This window comes from Mustelus asterias, chromosome 3, assembly GCF_964213995.1.
Source record: "Mustelus asterias chromosome 3, sMusAst1.hap1.1, whole genome shotgun sequence".
NCBI lineage: Eukaryota > Metazoa > Chordata > Chondrichthyes > Carcharhiniformes > Triakidae > Mustelus > Mustelus asterias.
In genome coordinates this window covers 5,513,407-5,537,482 of record NC_135803.1, presented here as the reverse complement: position 1 = coordinate 5,537,482, position 24,076 = coordinate 5,513,407, and the positions used below count along the sequence as shown (strand labels likewise).

Below are 24,076 nucleotides of genomic sequence, written 5' to 3'. Positions count from 1 at the left end.
CTTAACCCTCTCTCCACTCACATTGTCTGCACTTGTAAAGACTTGATTATCTGTAAAGACTCACATTCCAACCATTATCTTGTAATTGAGTTTGTGTCTATATATACCCTGTCGTGAACCCAATCCTTCACTCATCTGATGAAGGAGCAGCGCTCCGAAAGCTCATGCTACCAAATAAACCTGTTGGACTTTAACCTGATGTTGTGAGACTTCTTACTGTGCCCACCCCAGTCCAATGCTGGCAACTCCACATCATTCATAGGGAAGGAAGGAAGAAAATGCAGAATGTAGTGTAACAGTGATTGCTCGGGTGCAGAGAACATGCCAATGAATTATGGGAGCATCAGGATTATTTGGACAAGACCAAAATGCTAAGATTGCCAAGAGTGTGAAATTAAAACAGAAAATGCTGGATAAACCCAACAGGTCTGGCAGCATGCGTGGAGCAAGAAGGAGTGGTAACGTTTCAGACCAATGCACTTTTGTCAATATTATTCATGTCAGTGTAAGCACAGAAAACTGAGGGATTGTGTTATTATTTGGTTTGTTAGAGGGAATGAAGATGAGATAAAACAAACCTGTTTTTCTGTTCCTGATGTAATGTCACTGCGTGTAAAGTAGTTTATTGTCTGTGAGAATGTCCCATTGTCACCACTCGGAACCACACCTTTCTCCAGCCCAGTCTTCTCCATTTCTATGTACACTCATTTTCCTTCATTCCCGTCACTGGAAGCTGCCCCTTTCCTGAGTTGTGTGAAATATTCAGCAGGTCTGTGAGGAGAGGAAACGAGTTACTGTTTCAGGTTGGTGAGCGTAACATTGCAATCGAGAAAAGTTCCAGTTGCATCAGATTTTGGGAGAGTGAATGGGGGGGGGGGGGGGCGGTGGGGAGGTGGGGGAGAGGGTGAAGGAGGGGAAGGGTCTGTAATAGGGTCAGAGATTCCGTACGGTGCAGGAAGAGGCCACTCAGCCCATCGAGCTTGCACTGACAACAGTCCCACTCAGGCCCTATCCTCTAACCCCATGTATTTACCCTGCTAATCCCCCTGACACTCGGGGGCAATTTAGTTTTTAAGATTTAAGTTCATTGCTTAGTGTCACAAGTAAGAAATCTCACAACACCAGGTTAAAGTCCCACAGGTTTATTTGGTCGCACAAGCTTTCGGAGTGTCGCTCCTTCATCAGGTGCATTCCTTCTCACCTGAAGAAGGAGTGACACTCAAAGCCCGTGCTCAAACCTGTTGGACTTTAACCTGGTGTTGTGAGACTTCTTACTGTGCCCACCCCAATCCAACGCCGGCACCTCCACATCATGTCACAAGTAAGGCTTACATTAACACTGCAATGATGTTCCTGTGAAATTCCCCGAGTCGCCGCGGTCTGGTGTCTGTTCGGGTCAATGCACCCTAACCAGCACGTCTTTCAGAATGTGGGAGGAAACCAGAGCACCCGGAGGAAACCCACGCAGACATGGGGAGAACGTGCAAATTCCACACAGACGGTGACCCAAGCCGGGAATCGAACCCGGGTTCCTGCTGCTGTGAGGCAGGAGTGCTAACCCGCTGTGCCACCGTGCCGCCCTGGGTGAAGCAAAGGGGAGATTCAATGACAAGGGTCTCATGGTGTAAAGTAAAAGGGAATCGCAATGGGAGCACTTTGCTGAGCTGTGTCACTGAGAGCCTTATGATTGAAACACTCCCGAAAGGATTTCCCTGCATTGTTTGTTCCGAATGTGCTGCAAATATCGGCAAGGAAACTGACAAGGCCAGCTGATTCAGAAGCACTGCCGACCAGTTCACAGACTGTCAACTTTCTTAACTGTGCTTAAGAAAGGCTCTCTGACTGTAGCTGGAGATTGAATTATATCATGGATGAGGCAGTGAACATTACCCGATTCCTCCCATAGTGAGAATGGGTTGCTTCCGAGTTAAAGATCCAAGGGTTCAAATCTCTAAGTCTTGATGTGACGCGCAGACTGACTGACGCTCCCGATACAGCGTTCAGGGCTGGCCACAATTTCTGCAGTGGTCTTTTGGATCAGGCGTTAAGCTGAGATCCCATCCGCTCTCCCCATCAGGGGCGGCACGGTGGCACAGTGGTTAGCACTGTTGCCTCACAGCGCCAGGGACCCAGGTTCGATTCCCGGCTTGGGTCACTGTCTGTGCAGAGTCTGCACTTTTTGCCCATGTCTGCGTGGGTTTCCTCCAGGTGCTCCGGTTTCCCCCCACAGTCTGAAAGGCGTGCTGGTTAGGTGCATTGTCCTGAACAGGCGCCGGACTGTGGCGACGAAGGGAATTTCACAGTAACTTCATTGCAGTGTTAATGTAAGCCTTACTTGTGACGAATAAATAAACTTTACTTTACTTCCTTGGCAATGTGAAAGAAGTGATGTGGATTCATCCAAATTCATCAGCCGCACTCACAAGACAGCACCGAACATCACCCACGCACAACGCAACACCATCCACGCTCTCAAGACCAACCGTAACATTGTCATCAAACCAGCAGACAAAGGAGGGGCCATCGTCATACTGAACAGAACGGATTACTGCAAAGAAGTGTACCAACAACTGAACAACGAGGAAAACTACAGACAGTTACCCACAGATCCGACCAAAGAACACACCCGTCAACTCAACACTCTGATCAAGACCTTTGATCTGGACCTTCAGAGCACCCTCTGTGCTCTCATCCCACATACTCCCCGCGTTGGAGATCTCTGCTGCCTCCTGAAGATACACAAGGCAAACACACCAGGCCGTCCCATCGTATCGGGCAATGGGACCCTGTGCAAGAACCTCTTTGGCTATGTTGAGGGCATCCTGAAACCCATTGTACAAAGAACTCCCAGCTTTTGTCGCGACACTATGGACTTCCTACAGAAACTCAACGCACGTGGAGCAGTTGAACCAGGAGCACTCCTCGTCACAATGGATGTCTTGGCACTCTACACCAGCATCCCCCATGATGATGGCATTGCTGCAACGGCCTCAGTACTCAACACCGATAACTGCCAGTTTCCAGATGCAATTTTACAACTCATCCGCTTCATCCTGGACCACAATGTCTTCACCTTCAACAACCAGTTCTTCATCCAGACACACGGAACAGCCATGGGGACCAAATTCGCACCTCAATATGCCAACATCTTCATGCACAGGTTCGAACAAGACTTCTTCACCGCACAGGACCTTCAACCGATGCTATACACTAGATACATCGATGACATTTTCTTCCTTTGGAGTCATGGTGAACAATCACTGAAACAACTCTATGATGACATCAACAAGTTCCATCCCACCATCAGACTCACCATGGACTACTCTCCGGAATCGGTTGCATTCTTGGGCACACGCATCTCCATTAAGGACGGTCACCTCAGCACCTCACTGTACCACAAGCCCACGGATAACCTCACGATGCTCCACTTCTCCAGCTTCCACCCTAAACACGTTAAAGAAGCCATCCCCTACGGACAAGCCCTCCGAATACACAGGATCTGCTCGGATGAGGAGGATCGCAACAGACACCTCCAGACGCTGAAAAATGCCCTCATAAAAACAGGATATGGCGCTTGACTCATCGATCAACAGTTCCGACGCGCCACAGCGCAAAACCGCACCAACCTCCTCAGAAGACAAACACGGGACACAGTGGACAGAGTACCCTTCGTCGTCCAGTACTTCCCCGGAGCGGAGAAGCTACGGCATCTCCTCCGGAGCCTTCAACATGTCATTGATGAAGACGAACATCTCGCCAAGGCCATCCCCACACCCCCACTTCTTGCTTTCAAGCAACCGCACAACCTCAAACAGACCATTGTCCGCAGCAAACTACCCAGCCTTCAGGAGAACAGTGACCACGACACCACACAACCCTGCCACAGCAACCTCTGCAAGACGTGCCGGATCATTGACACAGATGCCATCGTCTCACGTGAGAACACCATCCACCAGGTACACGGTACCTCCTCTTGCAACTCGGCCAACGTTGTCTACCTGATACGCTGCAGGAAAGGATGTCCCGAGGCATGGTACACTGGGGAAACCATGCAGATGCTACGACAACGGATGAATGAACACCGCTCGACAATCACCAGGCAAGACTGTTCTCTTCCTGTGGGGGAGCACTTCAGCAGTCACAGGCATTCTGCCTCTGATCTTTGGGTAAGCGTTCTCCAAGGCGGCCTTCACGACACACAACAGCGCAGAGTCGCTGAGCAGACACTGATAGCCAAGTTCCGCACACATGAGGACGGCCTCAACCGGGATGTTGGGTTTATGTCACACTATCAGTAACTCCCACAGCTTGCCTCCTGGACTTGCAGAATCTCACTGGCTGTCCTGTCTGGAGACAATACACATCTCTTTAACATGTGCTTAATGCTCCCTCCACTCACATTGTCTGTATCTTTAAGACCTGGCTGGCTGTAGAGATTTGCATTCTAATCAGTATTCTGTAACTTGATTTTGTGTCTCTGTGCCCTGTTTGAGAGCAGATTTCCACTCCATCTGACGAAGGAGCAGCGCTCCGAAAGCTAATGGTGTTTGCTACCAAATAAACCTGTTGGACTTTAACCTGGTGTTGTTAAAACTCTTACAATGTGAAAGAAGGGCAGAGGAATTCTGCCCAGTGTCCGGCTCAATATTCATCCCTCAACCAACTTGGCTACCTCGTCATTCATCGCACTGTGGTATGTGGGAGGTTGCTGCATTTCAATTGGCTGGTGTATTCTCTACATTGCAACCTTTCAAACAGTACTGTGATCACTTTTGCGATGTCCTGAGATTATGAAAGGTGCTAAATATATATTCATTGGAGTTTAGAAGAGTGAGAGGGAATCTCATAGAAACTCTGAAAATTCTAATTGGATTAGACCCAGCGGGGAGCCCGCTAAGTGGTCTCCACCAATGTCTTCCTGGCCCATTGCACTGCTCTCGTAGCGCAGCTGGCTGGGAGAATGGCCCCGTTAACTCTGTTTCTCTCCACAGATGCTGCCAGATCTGCTGGGTTCATTCAGCCTTTTCTCTTTTGATTTCAGAGTAGGTGATTTGGGTTCACAGGGCTGAAGCTAATTTGTATCAGAATTGAGAATCTCGCTCAGACAGACCACAGGACGGCTGGCAGGGAGGACTGGAAAAATCTGCTGCCCTGGCTGCAGTCGGGCATAGTTTATGAGAGAAGACATTGAGGCTGCCAGACACGTTCCTGAACAAATACACTGACAGTGTGAAAGGGAAATGTGGGAACTTGCATTAGACAGGTGTATCCCATTAGAGCCTTTGTTTCTGGGAAAGACCCAAACTGACCCAGACCTTTGTACAAAACATTTCTCCGACACAGTTTGGTTTTCCAATAAAGCATTTAAAACCTTCAGTCTCAACATTCAGGTTGCCAATCTTACAGAACTGCCCAGGAGTCTTCAGAGATTGATGATAAATTAATGTTAAATCTACACGACCACATAGAATGCCTTTTTATTCATTCATGGAGCATGGGTGTCGCTGGCCGGGCCAGCATTTATTGCCCATCCCTAGTTGTCTTGAGAAGGTGGTGGTGAGCTGCTTTCTTGAACAACTGAGTAGCTTGCAAGGCCACTTTAGAGGGCAGTTGAAAGTCAACCACATTGCTGTGGCTCTGGAGTCACATGTAGGCCAGACATGGTAAGGACGGCAGATTTCCTTCCCTAAAGGACGTTAGTGAACCAGATGGGTTTTTCCGACAATCGACTATGGTTTCACTTTCATCTTCATTCCAGATTTTATTTCTTCCTGCCATGGCGGGGTTCGAACCCGGGTCCCCAGAACATTGGCTGAGTTTCTGGATTAAGAGTCTAATGATAATACCACGAGGCCATCGCCTCCTCGGGGGAACAGTTATCAGCATGTTAAAGAAAGTGTGGTTTGTTTTTTATTTTCTTTAATTTGTCCATCAGATATTTATTGCCAGAGGAATAGCTAAGAGGAAAGTTTGAATAAACTGGGATTGTTCTCCCTGGAAAGATGAAGGCTGAGGGGGCAACCTGATAGAAGTTTATAAACTTATGAGGGGTATCGATAGGGTGAACAGTTGGAAGCTTTTTCCCAAGGCAGAAATGACAATTACAGGGGGCACAAGTTCAAGGTAAGGGGGGAAAGGTTCAGTGGAGATGTGCAGGAGAAGGTTTTTACACAGAGGGTGGTGGTGGCCTGGAATGGACTGCCAAGTGGTTGAGGCAGATATATTAGCGACATTTAAGACTTATCTTGATAGGCGCATGAACAGACGGGGAATAGAGGGATGCAGGTGCTTGGTCCAGATAGGACATCGTGATCAGCGCAGGCTTGGTGGGCCGAAGGGTCTGTTCCTATGCTGTACTTTGCTCTTTGTGCTTTGTATCTGTTTGATGAGGTTGCACAGTGTTCCTTACTGTTATGTCCTGGGGTTTTAGCCTCTTCTACAGCAAAGAGCAAAGGAATTGGTTGCCATGCCAACAATTCCAAGTTTATTGAGATAGGCGTCGTTTCATCACAGTCTAAAATGGGAGCGCGATAAAGTTTATTTATTAGTGTCACAAGTCGGCTTACATTAACCCTGCAATGAAGTTGCTGTGAAAATCCCCTAGTTGCCACACTCCGGCGCCTGTTCGGGTACACTTAGGGAGAATTTAGCATGGCCAACGCACGTAACCAGCACATCTTTTGGACTGTGGGAGGAAACCGGAGCACCCAGAGGAAACCCACGCAGACACTGGGAGAACATGCAAACTCCACACAGACAGTGACCCAAGCCGGGAATTGAACCCATGTCCCTGGCGCTGTGAGGCAGCAGTGCTAACCACTGTGCCACCGTGCCGCCTAGATAGAACCCTGCAAATACCTCTGGTGTCATCACAGCATGCTATGTGACTAATCACAGGGATGCGTTGCTTTACAACACATAACAGACCAGTAGGAGGCGATCTGAAGCGACCTCCAGGCGGCATGGTGGCGCAGTCATGTGGAGTTTGCACATTCTCCCCGTGTCTTCGTGGGTTTCCTCCGGGTGCTCCGGTTTCCTCTCGCAGTCCAAAGATGTGCGGGTTAGGTGGATTGGCCAAGCTAAATTGCCCCTCGGTGTCAGGGGGAGTAGCTATGGTAAATGCATGCTGATAACTGTTCCCCCAAGGAGGCGATGGCCTCGTGGTATTAGACTCTTAATCCAGAAGCTCTGGTTGGGATTTTGGTCGGTGCAGACTCGATGGGCTGAATGGCCTCCTCCTGCACTGTAAAATTCTAAGAATACATCCAACCAGTGTTGGCAACCGTACCTTATAAAGGGTAAACGATTGCACAACAGGTCAGCCAATCAGGTTCAGAGGGGGGAAAAGGTACCGGCAGGTGGTGGTGGGGAGGGGCAGGGTGGGTTTGAACCATCTCCCAGGAGGGTGGGCAGTTCACAACAAGCTGGTTGTCCTCCGCTTAACATTTAACCCCCCTTGGGGAGAGAATAGAGCCAGCGGTTTGAGTGATCAGAATGCATGAATGGCAGAACAGAGGTACAGGTGGTTAAGGGACTGCCTGAAGAATGTGATAGTTTCCCTGAAAGGGCGGGGGGGGGGGGGCAGGAGGTGCACGGGGAGCAAGAAAGAGAGCTGGAATGGAGAAGTGGGAAAATGGAGATGAGAGAGAGGGATGATAAGATGCTCAGAGCCTGAACTCTCTCCTCCACCTTCACCCTATCTCCATTCATTTTACTTCATTTCGTTTAATCTTATCATCCTTCTTTCTCACTTCCATTTTTCCACTTCTCCATTCCATCTCTCCTTCTTGCTCCCCTCCTTCCCCCTTCCCCACCCGCCCCCCCCCCCCCTCTCCCCACCCCGTCAGGGGGCAACTGCCACATTCCTCAGACAGTCCCTTCACAATCTGTCCCATTGACACATTCTGATCACTTAATGGACACTATTAGCAGCTTTCGCAGCCTTTGTACCTACCCCCTGTTGGTTGAGTGAAAATATTGCCTGGGACCCCCTTGTGGGACTTCTCGAATTGCAGAATGAGGGTCAGTCTGAACGCTGTTCTCAGTGGTCTAGAATTTTATCAACAGAGCCAAGCACGAATTTAGAAGTGAAAGTGAAAGGTCGCAAATCCACGAGTTAAAATAAAAAGACCGGCATCTGTAAACGTGACCATAAACTGCAGAAACCCATCTGCTTCACTGACATACTTCAGAAAAGGCAATCTGCTGTCCTTACCCGCTCTGGTACACATGTGACTCCAGACACACACTAAAGTGGTTTAACCGTAAGTGCTATCTGACCTGACCTATCAAACCACAAGAGGTCCAAGAAAGCAACTCATCGCTGTCTTCACAGGGCAGCTGGGGATGGCCAATAAATGTCCGCCTTGCCAGCAACACTTTCATCCCAAGAATGAAAGAAAAATAAAGTGAATGGAGCAAAGGACTTGCTTCTTTAGGTTTTATATTCTGTGATCCACCAATTAGGGGAGGTGATGGCCTATTGGTACTATTGCTAGATTATTCATCCAGAAACTCAGCTCATGCTCTGGGGACCCGGGTTCGAATCCCGCCACGGCAGATGCTGGAATTTGAATTCAATAAAAAAAATGCATCTGCAAACCTTGTGAATTGGCTGTCGCGAGAATCCCCCGGCCTTCTGCGCTAAAAATGAGCACAGTGGGATGGGAAAACTGTGGCTGTCATGTTCTGGGGACCTTGGTTCGAATCCCGCCACAGCAGATGATGGAATTTGAATTCAATGAAAAAAATCTGGAATTATGAATCTACTGATGACCATGAAACCATTGTCGATTGTTGGAAAAACCCATCTGGTTCACTAATGTCCTTTAGGGAAGGAAATCTGCCGTCTTTACCTGGTCTGGCCTACATGTGACTCCAGATCCACAGCAATGTGGTTGACTCTCAACTGCCCTCCAAGGACAACTAGGGATGGGCAATAAATTCTGATTTGGAGATGCCAGCGTTGGACTGGGGTAAACACAGTAAGAAGTTTAACAACACCAGGTTAAAGTCCAACAGGTTTATTTGGTAGCAAAAGCCACACAAGCTTTCGGAGCTCTTAGCCCCTTCTTCAGGTGAGTGGGAATTCTGTTCACAAACAGAGCTTATAAAGACACAGACTCAATTTACATGAATAATGATTGGAATGCGAATACTTACTTACTAAGTATTCGCATTCCAACCATTATTCATGTAAATTGAGTTTGTGTCTTTATAAGCTCTGTTTGTGAACAGAATTCCCACTCACCTGAAGAAGGGGCTTAGAGCTCCGAAAGCTTCAATAAATTCTGGCCAGCCAGCAACGCCCATGTCCCACAGATGAATAATAATAAGAAATGTAGGGTAAGGATGGCAGATTTCCTTCCCTAAAGGACATTCGTGAAAAAATTAGGGATTTAAATAACAATTATCACTGAGAATAACTTCCTATTATTGAATTTAAATTCCACCAGCTCTCCCGTGGTGGAAGTTGAACCTGTGTTTACTGGGCTTTAGCATTACAAGTCCAGTAACATTACCACTATACTCCAGTCTCCCTGTGGAGAATAAAATTGGATGGAGTAAGATTAAACTCTGCACAATTGACCCTGGATCCTATTTCAGCCTCTCCAGTAGAGACATTGGCTTAGTTGTTCAGAGAGTGTGTAAAAGCTGAATCACACTTAGTGAGGTGTTAGCTACATGCAAGATCACTGATGTTTAAACTACCTCTGAGGTCGCACCCTGATCTAGTGTAGATTGGCAATTGGAAGGACCGTCACAGTGAACAAGCTCCCCCAGCCTCCGGGCTGACAAAGGGTTAAATGTTTGCAAATCTTGAGCAGACAACAGGTTGAAGCTGGAATCTCAAATTCCCCAATGTAATGGCTTCCCCCACTATTCCTCACACTGCATCACTTAACTTCCTCCAACCCTGCTTTCACAAGCCTCTATCTCCTGCACAATCAACCACTAACTGCTGATTATTTCAGTAACTGCTCACTTGCTGACTGAATGTCGTAGCAAGTAGCATTTGTTTCTTTCATCCGTCGCACTGTTAAACTGCGCCCTACCCAACTTCTTTGGAATTACTGGGAACACTTGTTGCATGTGGAGGTATGTATAACGTGAATTCTTGGCTTCATATGTCCGTTCAAACGTTCGCAGTGTTGCAATCTAACAAGCAGATCTTATCAAGCCTATATGAGACTGTATAATAACACATGTTTTAGTTTTAACGGTAGCACAGTGGTTAGCACTGTTGCCTCACAGCGCCAGGGACCTGGGTTCGTTTCCCGGCTTGGGTCACTGTCTGTACAGAGTCTGCACATTCTCCCCGTATCTGCGTGGGTTTCCTCTGAATGCTCTGGTTTCCTCCCACAGTCCGAAAGACGTGCTGGTTAGGTGCATGGGCCATGCTAAATTCTCCCTCAGTGTACCCAAAAAGGCACTAGAGTGTGGCGACTTGGGGGTTTGCATAGTAACCTCGTTGCAGTGTTAATGTAAGCCTACTTAAACTTAAATTGTGCTAAACAACATGAGAAAATACATCTGCTCTGATCTGGAAGGCGTTAACTGGACGGGCGTTAGATGCAGATTCAAGAGTAACTGCCAAAAGGTAATTGGACAAATAGTTGAAGGAAAGTATTTGCAGGGCAATGGGGGAAGGGCAGGGGGAGGGGGAATGATTGTGTTATTCTGTGAAGGAGCTAACACAAGTTTGATGTGTAAAATGGCCTCTATCTGGGCTGCATTGTTCAATGATTCTTTGCATTCTTAGGGTATGACAGAGTAAATGGAGTGTCAGAGTTTTTATCTGGTAAATGATCTGTTGATGATTATTTGTTCTTGAGGTAGGAGTGGTGTTGCCAAGACATTATTTGTTGTTCATCATTCACTCCAACATGGGGCTAAAGTCACCAATTCCGGTTGAACAAAAAACTAGAGGTTTCATCAAGTGCATTCTTGGGCTTTATTTTATGCCTTTATGGGATATTGCCCATCCCTAGTTGCCCTTGAGAAAGTGGTGGTGACCTGTCCTCCTGAGCTGCTGCAGTCCCTGTGGTGTAGGTACACCCATGATGCTGTTAGGGAGGGAGTTCCAGGATTTTGACCCAGTGACAGTGAAGGAATGGCGTTATATTTCCAAATCAGGATGGTGAGAGGTTTGGAGGGGAATTTGCTGGTGTGGTTTTCCCAGGTTTCTGCTGCTCTTGTCCTTCTAGATAGTGATGATTGTGGGTTTGGAATGTAGTTTAAAGAACCTTGGTGAGTTGCTGCAGTGAATCTTGAAGATAGTACACACGGCTGCCACTGTACATTGATGGTAGCAGGATTGAATGTTTGTGGATGGGGTGTCAATCAAGCGGGGCTGCTTTGTCCTGGATGATGTTGAGCTTCTTGAGTGTTGTTGGAGCTGCACCAATCCAGGCAAGTGTAGACTATTCCATCACATTCCTGACGAGTGCCTTGTAAATGGTGGGCAGACTTTGGGGCGTCAGAAGGCGAGATAATTGCCGCAGGATTCCTCAGATTTTGTAGCCACAGTATTTATGTGGTTCGTCCATTTCAGTTTTTGGTCAATGGTAATCCCTAGGATGTTGATAGTGGAGGATTCAGCAATGGTAATGCCATTGAATATAAAGGGGCGATGCTTAGAATCACTCTCATTAGAGATGGTCATTGCCTGGCACTTGTGTGTCATGAATGCTATTTGCTATTTGTCAGCCCAAGCCTGGATATTGTCCAGGTCTTGCTGCATTTGGACATGGACTGCTTCAGTATCTGAGAAGTCGCGAATGATGCTGAACATTTTGCAGTCATCGGCGAACATCCCCACCTCTGACCTTATGACGGAGGGAAGGTCATTGATAAAGCAGCTACCCTGAGAAACTCCTGCAGTGATATCCTGGAGCTGAGATGACTGACCTCCAACCATCTTCCTTTGTGCCAGGTATGACTCCAATCAGCGGAGAATTTTCCCGCTGAATCCCATTGACTCCAGTTTTTCTGGGGCTCCTTGATGCCACACTCGGTCAAATGCTGCCTTGATGTAAAGGGCAGTCACTCTCACCTCATCTCTTTTGTCCATGTTTGAATCCAGACGTTATGAGGTCAGGAGTTGAGTGACCCTGGCAGAATCCAAACTGAGCCTCTGTGTACTGGCTATTGCTGAGCAAGTGTTGCTTGATATTGCTGTTGATGATCTCTTCCAGGAGTTAGGAGCCACATGTAGCTAAGCCGAGGTAAGAGTGGGGCTGGAGTCACATGTACTCCATAAAAACTAGAGTCTCTGGGATGGTACCTGCTCAGGGCACTAGCCACTCAGCCATGGCTTATAAACCCTGAGCACATCTCACTATCTACAAACCTTGACCATCTCCTCTTCCTCACACACCTCCTTCCCAGGATGTGCCTTTTCTTTTATCTTTGTCTTCCGAGGTGAGCGGGTTGTGAGGGCAACTGTGCTCAAGCTTTGAACAAGAGCTGGGAGACATCAGAAGTCTCAGGCGAGTGATCTGTGGCACCCCCTCTATACCCCAGCAACTGGCTAAACATTTGCCCCAGGTTCAAATGTCTCTTTGAATCTCTGCTCTTAAACTGCAGTTGCATGCTGGCACAGGGGTGGCACGGTGGTTAGCACTGCTGCCTCACAGCGCCAGGGAACTGGGTTCAATTCCGGCCTTGGGTCACTATCTCTGTGGAGTTTGCACTTTCTCCCCATGTCTGCGAGGGTTTCCGCCGGGCACTCCAGTTTCCTCCCACAGTCCAAAGATGTGCTGGTTAGGTGCATTGGCTGTGTTAAATGCGCAGAGTTATGGGGATAGGGCAGGGCGCAGTAGGGGATGGGCCCTGGGTATGATGCCTTTGGAGAGTTGATTCAGACTCAATGGGCCGAATGGCCTCCTTGTGCACTGTGGGGATTGTGTTGTTGTTGCTTGGCTGAGGTTACCTCTCCAGAAACATGGGCTAGAAGGATGGAAAGGGGTTTGCTCATGTAGTTTCTGAGTAAGTAACTCCTGGACAGCGGAGAGAGCGCTGGGGGCAGTCCCATCATCTCACATCTTCAGCATTCAACAAGAACGAACATGCATTTCTCTAGCGCCTTTTAGAATCTCAGGAAGGCCAAAGCACTTTACAGCCAATGAAATACCTTTACTGTGAAAGTGTAGGAATTGTAACAGCCAATTCACACACAGCAAGATCCCATCTCTTTTAGTAATGTTGGTTAAGGGAAATTTGCCCACATTATAGAGAAACCCACATCTCTCCTTCACATTCGCTCCAGCCGCAGCCATTCCAAAGCTCCCCCGGCCAGGCTCCAAGATGCTACCTTCCCTAGCTCATCCAAACGCCTCCAGTTCATATCCCAACTTGCACCAAACTTCATTCACCCACCACTCCCTGTACTCCCATTGGCTCCAAATCTTCCAACATATCCATCTTCAAATCCTCATCCTTGTCTTCTCATCCCTTCATGGTGTCACCCCTTTCCTATCTCGGTAATGTCCCTCAGCCCCACAACCTGCAAAGGGTTAATGTCAGAAATATACATGATGAGGATGTTATTATGATATCTGATCACATGACAGGAAGGTAAGAGCGATTGGGCAGGAGGAGAAGCCTCATGTCGGCTTCCAACTGGACAAATGCTTGCTGTAGATAATGAATAGCAGTTTTCAGAAACTACAGATTCCAGCCGCACACTTTGGGAGAATGGAAAATCCCCAAAACCCCCATCTGGACCCCAAGCACACAAAGAAACATAAACTTCCAAGACCTCAGCACTGCTCCAATTTAGTTTATTTATTAGTGTCACAAATAGGCTTATATTAACACTGCAGTGTACTATGAAAATCATCTAGTCACCACACTCCGGCGCCTGTTCGGGTACACTAAGGGAGAACTTAGCATGGCCAATGCACCTAACCAGCACGTCTTTCAGATTGTGGGAGGAAACCAGAGCACCCGGAGGAAACCCACGCAGACACGGGGAGACTCCACACAGACAGTGACCCAAGCCGGGAATCGAACCCATGTCCCTGGTGCTGTGAGGCAGCAGTGCTGACCACTGTGCCATTGTGCCGCCCTGCAATTTCTGGCACGTACACAGCCCAATTCTCTCCATTGTTAAAGAAACTCTTTAAAATCTGCCTCATTGAGTCACTAATTTCATGTTCCCCTAGCGTGGTTTAGTTTATAATTCTGTTTGATTTTGTGAAGCGCCTTGGGGAGTTTAACAATGCAGAAGTCACTGTAAAGAGATGTTGTTTTTGACGACATTCCAGAGATAAGAGGTGGTGTGGGAAAGGGAATGGGGAGATGATTTGATTTGATTTATTATTGTCACATGTATCAGTATACAGTGAAAAGCATTGTTTCTTGAGTGCTATACGGACAAAGCATACCATTCATAGAGAAGGAAACGAGAGAGTGCAAAATGTAGTGTTACAGTCATAGCTCGGGTGTAGAGAAAGATCACCTTAATGCGAGGTTGATGGAACATTTGAACATGCGATTGGTGTTGTAGTTTTTTATGTGGTTTGTGAGGAGGCTGCCATGTTTTATTCTTGGAGTTGAACATGTGCAAGCTTTCTGTAATTGGGCAATTTGCTTGGACCACAATTTGGGAGAAAGAGAGAGAACTACCCATCACTCCTAAGCTTCAGTCAGAGTCAAAGGACTGCATAGAGCTTGCGAACGCCTCTAAAAGAACATTCCAGAGACAGGCTTTGGGTAAACCACTCTCTCTACGCTCTGATAATTTTCAATCCTCCCATTCTGATGTGGTTCCACTAATTTATTTCTGATTTGGAGTTTGTTGCAATGGGGTTTATTATTGGAGCTCAGCTGGACTGCAGAGAATAAAATGAACAGAAAGATTTTTACATCTTCTATTTTTGTACATTTGGGCTCACATGCTCACTCGGGAATGGAACACTTCATATTTCAGGCAATGAATGTCCCCATCAAACACTCCCAGGACTGGTACAGCACGGGGTTAGATACAGAGTAAAGCTCCCTCTACACCTCCCTCAACCACATGGAACAGTTGAACTAGGAGCATTCCTCGTCACAATGGATGCCTCGGCACTCTACACCAGCATCCCCCATGACGATGGCATTGCTGCAACTGCCTCAGTACTCAATGCCGACAACTGCCAGTTTCCAGAAGCAATTTTACAACTCATCCGCTTCATCTTGGACCACAATGTCTTCATCTTCAACAACCAGTTCTTCACCCAGACACACGGAACAGCCATGGGGACCAAATTTGCACCTCAATATGCCAACATCTTCATGCACAGGTTCAAACAAGACCTCTTCACCGCACAGGACCTTCAACCGATGCTATACACTCGATACATCGATGACATTTTCTTCCTTTGGACTCATGATGAACAATCACTGAAACAACTATATGATGACATCAACAAGTTCCATCCCACCATCAGACTCACCATGGACTACTCTCTGGAATTGGTTGCATTCTTGGACACACGCATCTCCGTTAAGGACGGTCACCTCAGCACCTCACTGTACCGCAAGCCTACGGATAACCTCATGATGCTCCACTTCTCCAGCTTCCACCCAAAACACGTTAAAGAAGCCATCCCCGATGGACAAGCCCTCCGTAAACACAGGATCTGCTCAGATGAGGAGGATCGCAACAGACACCTCCAGACGCTGAAAGATGCCCTCATAAAAACAGGATATGGCGCTTGACTCATCGATCGACAGTTCCGATGAAAAACCGCACCAACCTCCTCAGAAGACAAACACGGGACACGACGGACAGAGTACCCTTCGTCGTCCAGTACTTCCCTGGAGTGGAGAAGCTACGGCATCTCCTCCGGAGCCTTCAACATGTCATTGATGAAGACGAACATCTCGCCAAGGCCATCCCCACACCCCCACTTCTTGTCTTCAAACAACCGCACAACCTCAAACAGACCATTGTCCGCAGCAAACTACCCAGCCTTCAGGAGAACAGTGACCACGACACCACACAACCCTGCCACAGCAACCTCTGCAAGACGTGCCGGATCATCGACATGGATGCCATCATCTCACATGAGAACACCATCTACCAGGTACACGGTACATACTCTTGCAACTCGGCAAACGTTGTCTACCTGATACGCTGCAGGAAAGGATGTCCTGAGGCATGGTACATTGGGGAGACCATGCAGACGCTACGACAACGGATGAATGAACACCGCTCGACAATCACCAGGCAAGACTGTTCTCTTCCTGTTGGGGAATGCTTCGGCGGTCACGGGCATTCGGCCTCTGATCTTCGGGTGGGCGTTCTCCAAGACGGCCTTCACGACACACGACAGCACAGGGTCGCTGAGTAGACACTGATAGCCAGGTTCCACACACATGAGGACGGTCTCAACCGGGATCTTGGGTTCATGTCACAGGATCTGTGACCCCCACGACTTGCCTGGGCTTGCAAAATCTCACTAACTGTCCTGGCTGGAGACAATACACATCTCTTTAACCTGTGCTTAACCCTCTCTCCACTCACATTGTCTGTACCTTTAAGACTTGATTACCTGTAAAGACTCGCATTCCAACCATTATTTTGTAAATTGAGTTTGTCTCTTTATATGCCCTGTTTGTGTACAGAACTCCCACTCACCTGACGAAGGAGCAGCGCTCCGAAAGCTAGTGGTTTTGCTACCAAATAAAACTGTTGGACTTTAACCTGGTGTTGTGAGACTTCTTACTGTGTTTACCCCATCAAACACTCCCAGGACAGATACTGTATGGGGTTAGATACAGCGTAAATCTCCCCCTACACTGTCCCCTCAAACACTCCCAGGACAGGTACAGCAATGGGTTCGATACAGAGTAAAGCTCCGTCTACACTGTCCCCATCAAACACCCCCAGGACAGGTACAGCACAGTGTTAGATACAGAGTAAAGCTCCGTCTACACTGTCCCCATCAAACACCCCCAGGACAGGTACAGCACAGTGTTAGATACAGAGTAAAGCTCCGTCTACACTATCCCCATCAAACACTCCCAGGACAGATACTGTATGGGGTTAGATACAGCGTAAATCTCCCCCTACACTGTCCCCTCAAACACTCCCAGGACAGGTACAGCAATGGGTTCGATACAGAGTAAAGCTCCCTCTACACTGCCCCCATCAAACACTCCCAGGACAGGTACAGCACGGGGTTAGATACAGAGTAAAGCTCCCTCTACACTATCGCCATCAACCATTCCCAGGACAGGTACAGTATGGGTTTAGATACAAAATAAAGCTCCCTCTGCACTGTCCGATCAATCAATCCCTGGGCAGATATGACACAGCTACATATTGCAGGGCTGCAGAGTTTAGATCTGAGCCATTGATTGTGGGATCACTTATCTCTATCTATCATTTGTTACTTGTGATGTTTGGCACGCAATTAGTCCCGTGTTGCAGCTTTTTAAAAATTCATTCGTGGGACATGGGTGTCGCTGGCTGGCCAGCATTTATTGCCCATCCCTAGTTGCCCTTGTTCAGAGGACAGTTGAGAGCCAACCACATTGCTGTGAACAAAGAAAATTACAGCACAGGAACAGGCCCTTCAGCCCTCCAAACCTGCACCGACCATGCTGTCCGACTGAACTAAACCCCCTACCCTTCCGCGGACCATATCCCTCCATTCCCATCCTATTCATGTATTTGTGAAGACACCCCTTAAATGTCACTATCGTATCTGCTTCCACTACCTCCCCCGGCAGCGAGTTCCAGGCACCCACCACCCTCTGTGTAAAAGACTTGCCTTGTACATCTCCTTTAAACCTTGCCCCTCGCACCTTAAACCTATGCCCCCTAGTAATTGACTCTTCCACCCTGGGAAAAAGCTTCTGACTATCCACTCTGTCCATGCCTCTCATAATCTTGTAGACTTCTATCAGGTCGCCCCTCAACCTCCGTCATGGCTCTGGAGTCACATGTAGGCCAGACCAGGTAAGGACGGCAGATTTCCTTCCCTAAAGGACATTAGTGAACCCGATGGGTTTTTTCAACAATGGTTTCCTGGTCATCAATATCATCCAGATATTTTTTATTGAATTCAAATTCCACCATCTGCCATGGTGGGATTCGAACCCGGATCCGAAGAAAATTAGCTGAGTTTCTGGATTAATAGCTTCACTAGATTGACACCTCATTTATATCTAACCCCATGCTGTACCTGTCCTGGGAGTGTTTGATGGGGACAGTGTAGAGGGAGCTTTACTCTGTATCTAACCCCGTGCTGTACCTGTCCTGGGAGTGTTTAATGGGGACAATGTAGAGGGAGCTTTACTCTGTATCTAACAACATGCTGTGCCTGTCCTGGAAGTATTTGATGGGACCAGTGTAGAGGGAGCTTTACTCTGCATCTTATCCCATGCTGTACCTGTCCTGGGAGTGTTTGATGGGGACATTCATTGCCTGAAATATAAAGTGTTCCGTTTCTGGTGCTGCTCCTAGCATGCCCTTCTGCTCTCTCCATTGAACCAGGGTTGGTCCCGTGGCTTGATGGTAATGGTAGAGTGGGGGATATGCCGGGCCATGAAGTTACAGAGTGTGATTGAGTACAACTCTGCTGCTGTTGATGGCCCACAGAGCCTCACGCATGTCCAGTCCTGAGTTGCTTGAATTGTTTAGAACTCTTTTTGCTTGGTGGCAGTACCAGACGACATAACAGCAAAGTCTCAGCTCCGACGAAGGGTCATCCAGACTCAGAGCATTGGCCGGAATTTTATTGGCACGCCTGCCCCAATTCCCAGGGCGGGTGAGCCTCAGAGAACGGCATTCTCCGTTGGCCTCGGGCGGGATTGTACGAACCTCGAGCGGACGTGCCGGTAAAATTCCACCCACTGACTCTGTTCTCTCTCCACAGATGCTGTCAGACCTGCTGAGATTTTCCAGCATTTTTCGATTTCCTTTCAGATTCCAGCATCTGCAGTATTTTGCTTATAATCTTTCCCTGTTCTCTTTCTTCACTTGCTTATCTCACCCACAATATTTTTCAACCTTCTCTTAGTTCTTGAGCAAGGCATGATTCATTGAATTGGAATGTTTCCCAGGTCTTGTTCCCAGTCTCATTGTTTCTTGTTGCAGAACCAGAATGCTTATTGTGCCCGGAATTGGAGAGAGTGCAGCTACTGAGGAGCTGATAGGCTAACTGAGCTATGGCCAGTGTTGATCTGGGTCACTGTGTACCTAAGCAAAGGGGGTTTAGTCTGGCAGCTTAAAGATCAGAATTTTCCAACGTGGCATTCACGTGAGTTAAAATCTCTTTGAGGAGAAGGTGGGGACCTGTCTGTTTAAGAGCAAACAGCCATTATTGACAGGAGTGTTGAGTGTGTATCAAATTCCATTTCTATGAGGCAGGAGGAGTTTGTGATTCGTGCCTGGGTGTTCACCTTGCACAGGGTGAGATACGCCTTCAACAGCTGAGAGGCAGACACTGGCCCATTGCAGCGACAACTCATCAACAAGGCATTCTTCAGCAGCAGAAACTGGAGAAAGCTGAGCTCCCCGGGGTTAGGAGGTGATCTGACTGAGAACAGTGAAGGAAAGGTAATTCTGCAAAATTACTTCATACTGAACTGAGAGTGTGATAACTTGCACTGATTGTGCCTTTCTCAAACTCTGCACATTCCAGAGAGTTTTATTGTGTGCATTGCATGTGTGCTCCAGAATGAGCTGTGAATAAGGCAGGAGAGGGGCAGGGACTGGCACAGGGACTGGCACAGGGACTGGCACAGGAGCAGGAACTGGAGTAGGAACAGATGCCAAAATGTATCACTTCACACTTTTGTGTATTGAAATCCATCTGCCTCCTGTCTGTCCATCCTGCTAGCCTAACTCTGAGCTTTGATAATCGATTGATATCATAAGAACATAAGAACTAGGAGCAGGAGTAGTCCAAAGATGTGCGGGTTAGGTTGATTGGCCGTGCTAAAATTGCCCCTTAGTGTCCTGAGATGTGTAGGTTAGAGGGATTAGTGGGTAAATATGTAGGGATATGGGGGTAGGGCCTGGGTGGGATTGTGGTCGGTGCAGACTCGATGGGCTGAATGGCCTCTTTTTCTGTACTCTAGGGTTTCTATGATATTCTATGATTTGGCCCCTCGAGCCTGCTCAGTAAGATCATGGCTGCTCTTTTCCTGGATTCAGCTCCATGTATCCTCTTCCCTGTCATCCTCCCAATCTTCCAGATCTGGTGTCAGAGGTTAGGAATCCTGCAGCGAGGAACTCGCCTCCTGACTCCCCAAAGCCCGTCCACCATCTACAAGGCACAAATGTGGCACGGTGGCACAGTGGTTAGCACTGCTACCTCACAGTGCCAGGGACGCTGGTTCAATTCCAGCTTTGATTGACTGTCTGTCTGTGTGGAATTTGCACGTTCTTCACGTGTCTGCATTTCCTCTCAGTGCTCCAGTTTCCTCTCTCAGTCCAAAGCTGTTCAGGTTATGTGGATTGTCCATGGTAAGCAGGGAAGTTATGTTGCAGTTATATAAGGTGCTGGTGAGGCCACACCTGGAGTACTGTGTACAGTTCTGGTCTACTGACTTGAGAAAGGAGGGGCACAGGAGGGATGCAGAGGAGATTCACTAGGTTGATTTTGGAATTGAGAAGGTTGGCTTATGAGGAGAGACAGAGTAGATTGGGGCTATACTCATTGGAATTCAGAAAAATGAGGGGCTTAAAGAAACATATATTATGAAGGGAATAGATAAGATAGAAGCAGGGAAGTTGTTTCCACTGGCAGGTGAAACGAGAGCTAGGGCGCATGGCCTCAAAATAAGGGGAAGCAGATTTAGGACTGAGTTGAGGAGGAACTTCTTCACACAAAGGGTTGTGAATCTGCGGAATTCCCTGCCCAGTGAAGCAGTTGAGGCTACCTCATTGAATGTTTTTAAGGCAAGGTTAGATAAATTTTTGAACAGTCAAGGAATTAAGGGTTATGGTGAGCGGGCGGGTAAGTGGAGCTGAGTCCACGAAAAGATCAGCCATGATCTTATTGAATGGCGGAGCAGGCTCGAGGGGCCAGATGGCCTACTCCTGCTCCTAGTTCTTATGTTCTTATTAAATGCACAGCATCACGGGGATAGGCTGGGTCTGGGGAGGCCTGGATAAGATGCTCCATCACAGAGTTTGTGCAGACCCAATGGGCCGAATGGCCCCCTTCTGCACTGTAGAAGTTCTATGGAGTGTGATGGAATACTCCCTACTTGCCTGGATGGGTGCAGCTCCAACAGCACTCAAAAAACTCAACACCATCCAGGACAAAGGAGCCCCGCTTGATTGGAACCCCTTCCACAAACATTCACTCCCTCCACCACCAACACACAGTGGTAGTTCTGGATAGCATCTACAAGATGCACTGCAGGAACTCACCAACACTCCTTAGACAGCACCTTCCAAACCCACGACTGCTACCATCTGGAAGGACAAGAACAGCAGATGCATAGGACTACCTGACTTGGAAATATATCACTGTTCCTTCATGGTCTCTGGGTCCAAATCCTGGAACTCCCTCCCTAACAGTTCGAACACCACCATGACCGATGGTGAAAATTTGAATTCAATAAAAACATCTGGAATTAAAAGTCTAATGTTGAACATAAAATTATCGTCAATTGTTGTAAAAACCCATCTGGTTCACTAATGTCGTTTAGCAAAGGAAATCTGCCGTCCTTACCTGGTCTGACCTACATGTGACCCCAGAGCCACAGCAATGTGGTTGATTCTCAACTGCCCTCAGGGATGGGCAATAAATGTTAGCCCAGTGAGTGACACCCACATTCCGTGAACAAATAAAAAAAGTACACCCACACACACACACACCCCTTCACACTCGCACACTTTCATACTCACATCCGCGCACCTTCACATACACACACTAATGCACACCCACCTTCGCATACATACACACACACACATACAAATACACACACACCTGCATACATGTATGTACAAACACACACCCATACCTTCACACACATATATGCACACACACAGACACATACACACTCTCACTCACAAAGACACCTTCTTTCACATATACACACACGTGTATACACGCATATCCCAGGTAATGTTCAGGAACATGTGTTCCATGCTCAGTGAGTGACTATTGGTCAGCTTAGTTCTACAATGCCAAGACCACCCATTTCCACTGGAGACGTTGAGATAAACATGTTTCCTCAGAGAGTCCAAGGCTTTTGTAGAGAGGCTGTTTTCCCTTGGCTAGTGAGGCTCGTATTAAAATGCATGGTCACAGGATGAGGACAGTTCAGATTGAGATGTGGAGACATTTTGTCATTCAAAGGGTTGTGAATATTTGGAATTCTCCACCCCAGAGGGTGTGGATGTTCCATCATTGAATGACCCTTTGTGGTTGTGTGCATGTAAGATGTGCGTACACATGTGTGTGTGTTTGTGTGAGTGTGTGTGTGAGTGTGCATGTGTGTTTGTGCATGTAAGTTGTGTATACACGTGTGACTATGTGTTTGTGTATGTGTAAGTGTATGTGTACATATGTGTGAGTGCATGTGTGTTTATGTAAGTGTGTGTACACATGCTTGTGTGAGGGTATGTATGTGTGTGTATATATATATGATGTGGAGATGCCGGCGTTGGACTGGGGTAAGCACAGTAAGAAGTCTCACAACACCAGGTTAAAGTCCAACAGGTTATTTGGTAGCAAATACCATAAGCTTTCAGAGCACTGCTCCTTCGTCAGATGGAGTGGATATCTGCTCTCAAACAGTGCATAGTATTCTGTAACTTGATTTCTGTGTCTGTGCACTGTTTGAGAGCAGATATCCACTCCATCTGACGAAGGAGCAGTGCTCCGAAAGCTTATGGTATTTGCTACCAAATAACCTGTTGGACTTTAACCTGGTGTTGTGAGACTTCTTACTGTATATATATGTGCATACAGGTGTGTGAGTGTATGTGTGTACATGTGTGTGTATGTGTTCATGTGTATATGTAAGTTTGTGTGTACACAAGTGTGAGTGTTTATTTGTGTGTATATGTAAGTGTGTGTGTGTGTACATGAATGTGAGGTGTGTTTGTGTGTATATGTAGACACCAATCTTCTATCCATGCCAATATTTTACCCCCATCACATGAGCTTTTATTTTCTGCAATAACCTTTGCTGTGGGCTCCGTATTAAATGGACCCAGTGAACACAGTTACTCCAGGTGGGACCTGACCCAGGCTCCATCACATTGAAGGATCAGTTTCTCCCCTTTATATTCCAGACTTCAAGGTCAACGTTTATTGACCTGTTCGTTGTCTTTAAGAGATTGATCTGCCTGGACACCGAAAGGGGGGTCTTTACCCACCCCCCCCCCTCCCCCCCAAAAAAACAGGCAGGTCTGAGTCAAAGGGGAGGTTAAAGTGTTAGAAAATTGAATCCTGATCCAAACATGCCTCCAACCACCCACTCCTGATTTTAACCGGAGACAGGCATGGAGTGGCTGGCCGATTGGCCAATTTAAAAATGATGACCAGGCTGGTAGCCCCACACTGACCCAATCTGCCTGGCTGACTTTCTTCTGCCTCAGTGACCACAGGAAAGGGAGGCCTGCTAGATCCAGGAGGAATCTTCATGCAGTCAGGGTGTCGCTGGCTGGGCCAGCATTTGTTGCTCATCCCTCATTGCCCTTGAAGTCAGTGGCCATTTCAGAGGGAATTTAAGAGTCGACCACATTGCTGTGAGTCTGGAGTCACATGTAGGCCAGATCAGGGAGGGACAGCAGATTTCCTTCCCTCAAGGACATTAGCGAATGAAATGGGTTTTTAGAACAATCAAAAATGGTCATTTTTTAATTGAATTAACTTTCAACATCTGCCGTGGTGGGATTTGAACCCGGGTACCCAGAGCCTTACCCTGGGTCTCTGGATTACCAGTCCAGTGACAGCACCACTCTGCCACTGCCTTTCCATATACCCACTGCCTCCAGCATTTCTGCCTCACTAGCCCTGAGTGATCGCACCTTCCCCAGCACCTAAAAGCCTCCGAACTTCCCACAGCCGTCACTCCCTGCAGAACGTCAGACTTCTTCCCGAGTTTAAAA

General features: G+C 47.6%; 1 protein-coding gene across 1 annotated transcript in view; it reads left to right on the top strand.

Moving 5' to 3' along the window:
* The first annotated feature begins 773 nt into the window (after positions 1 to 773).
* LOC144486363 (phospholipase D1-like) overlaps positions 774 to 24,076 on the top strand; it is a 168,119-nt gene continuing 144,816 nt past the window's right edge. The window contains exon 1 of the mRNA XM_078204407.1: positions 774 to 803. The gene's annotated coding sequence lies outside the window, so the exon portion shown is untranslated. The remainder of the gene's footprint in view (positions 804 to 24,076) is intronic.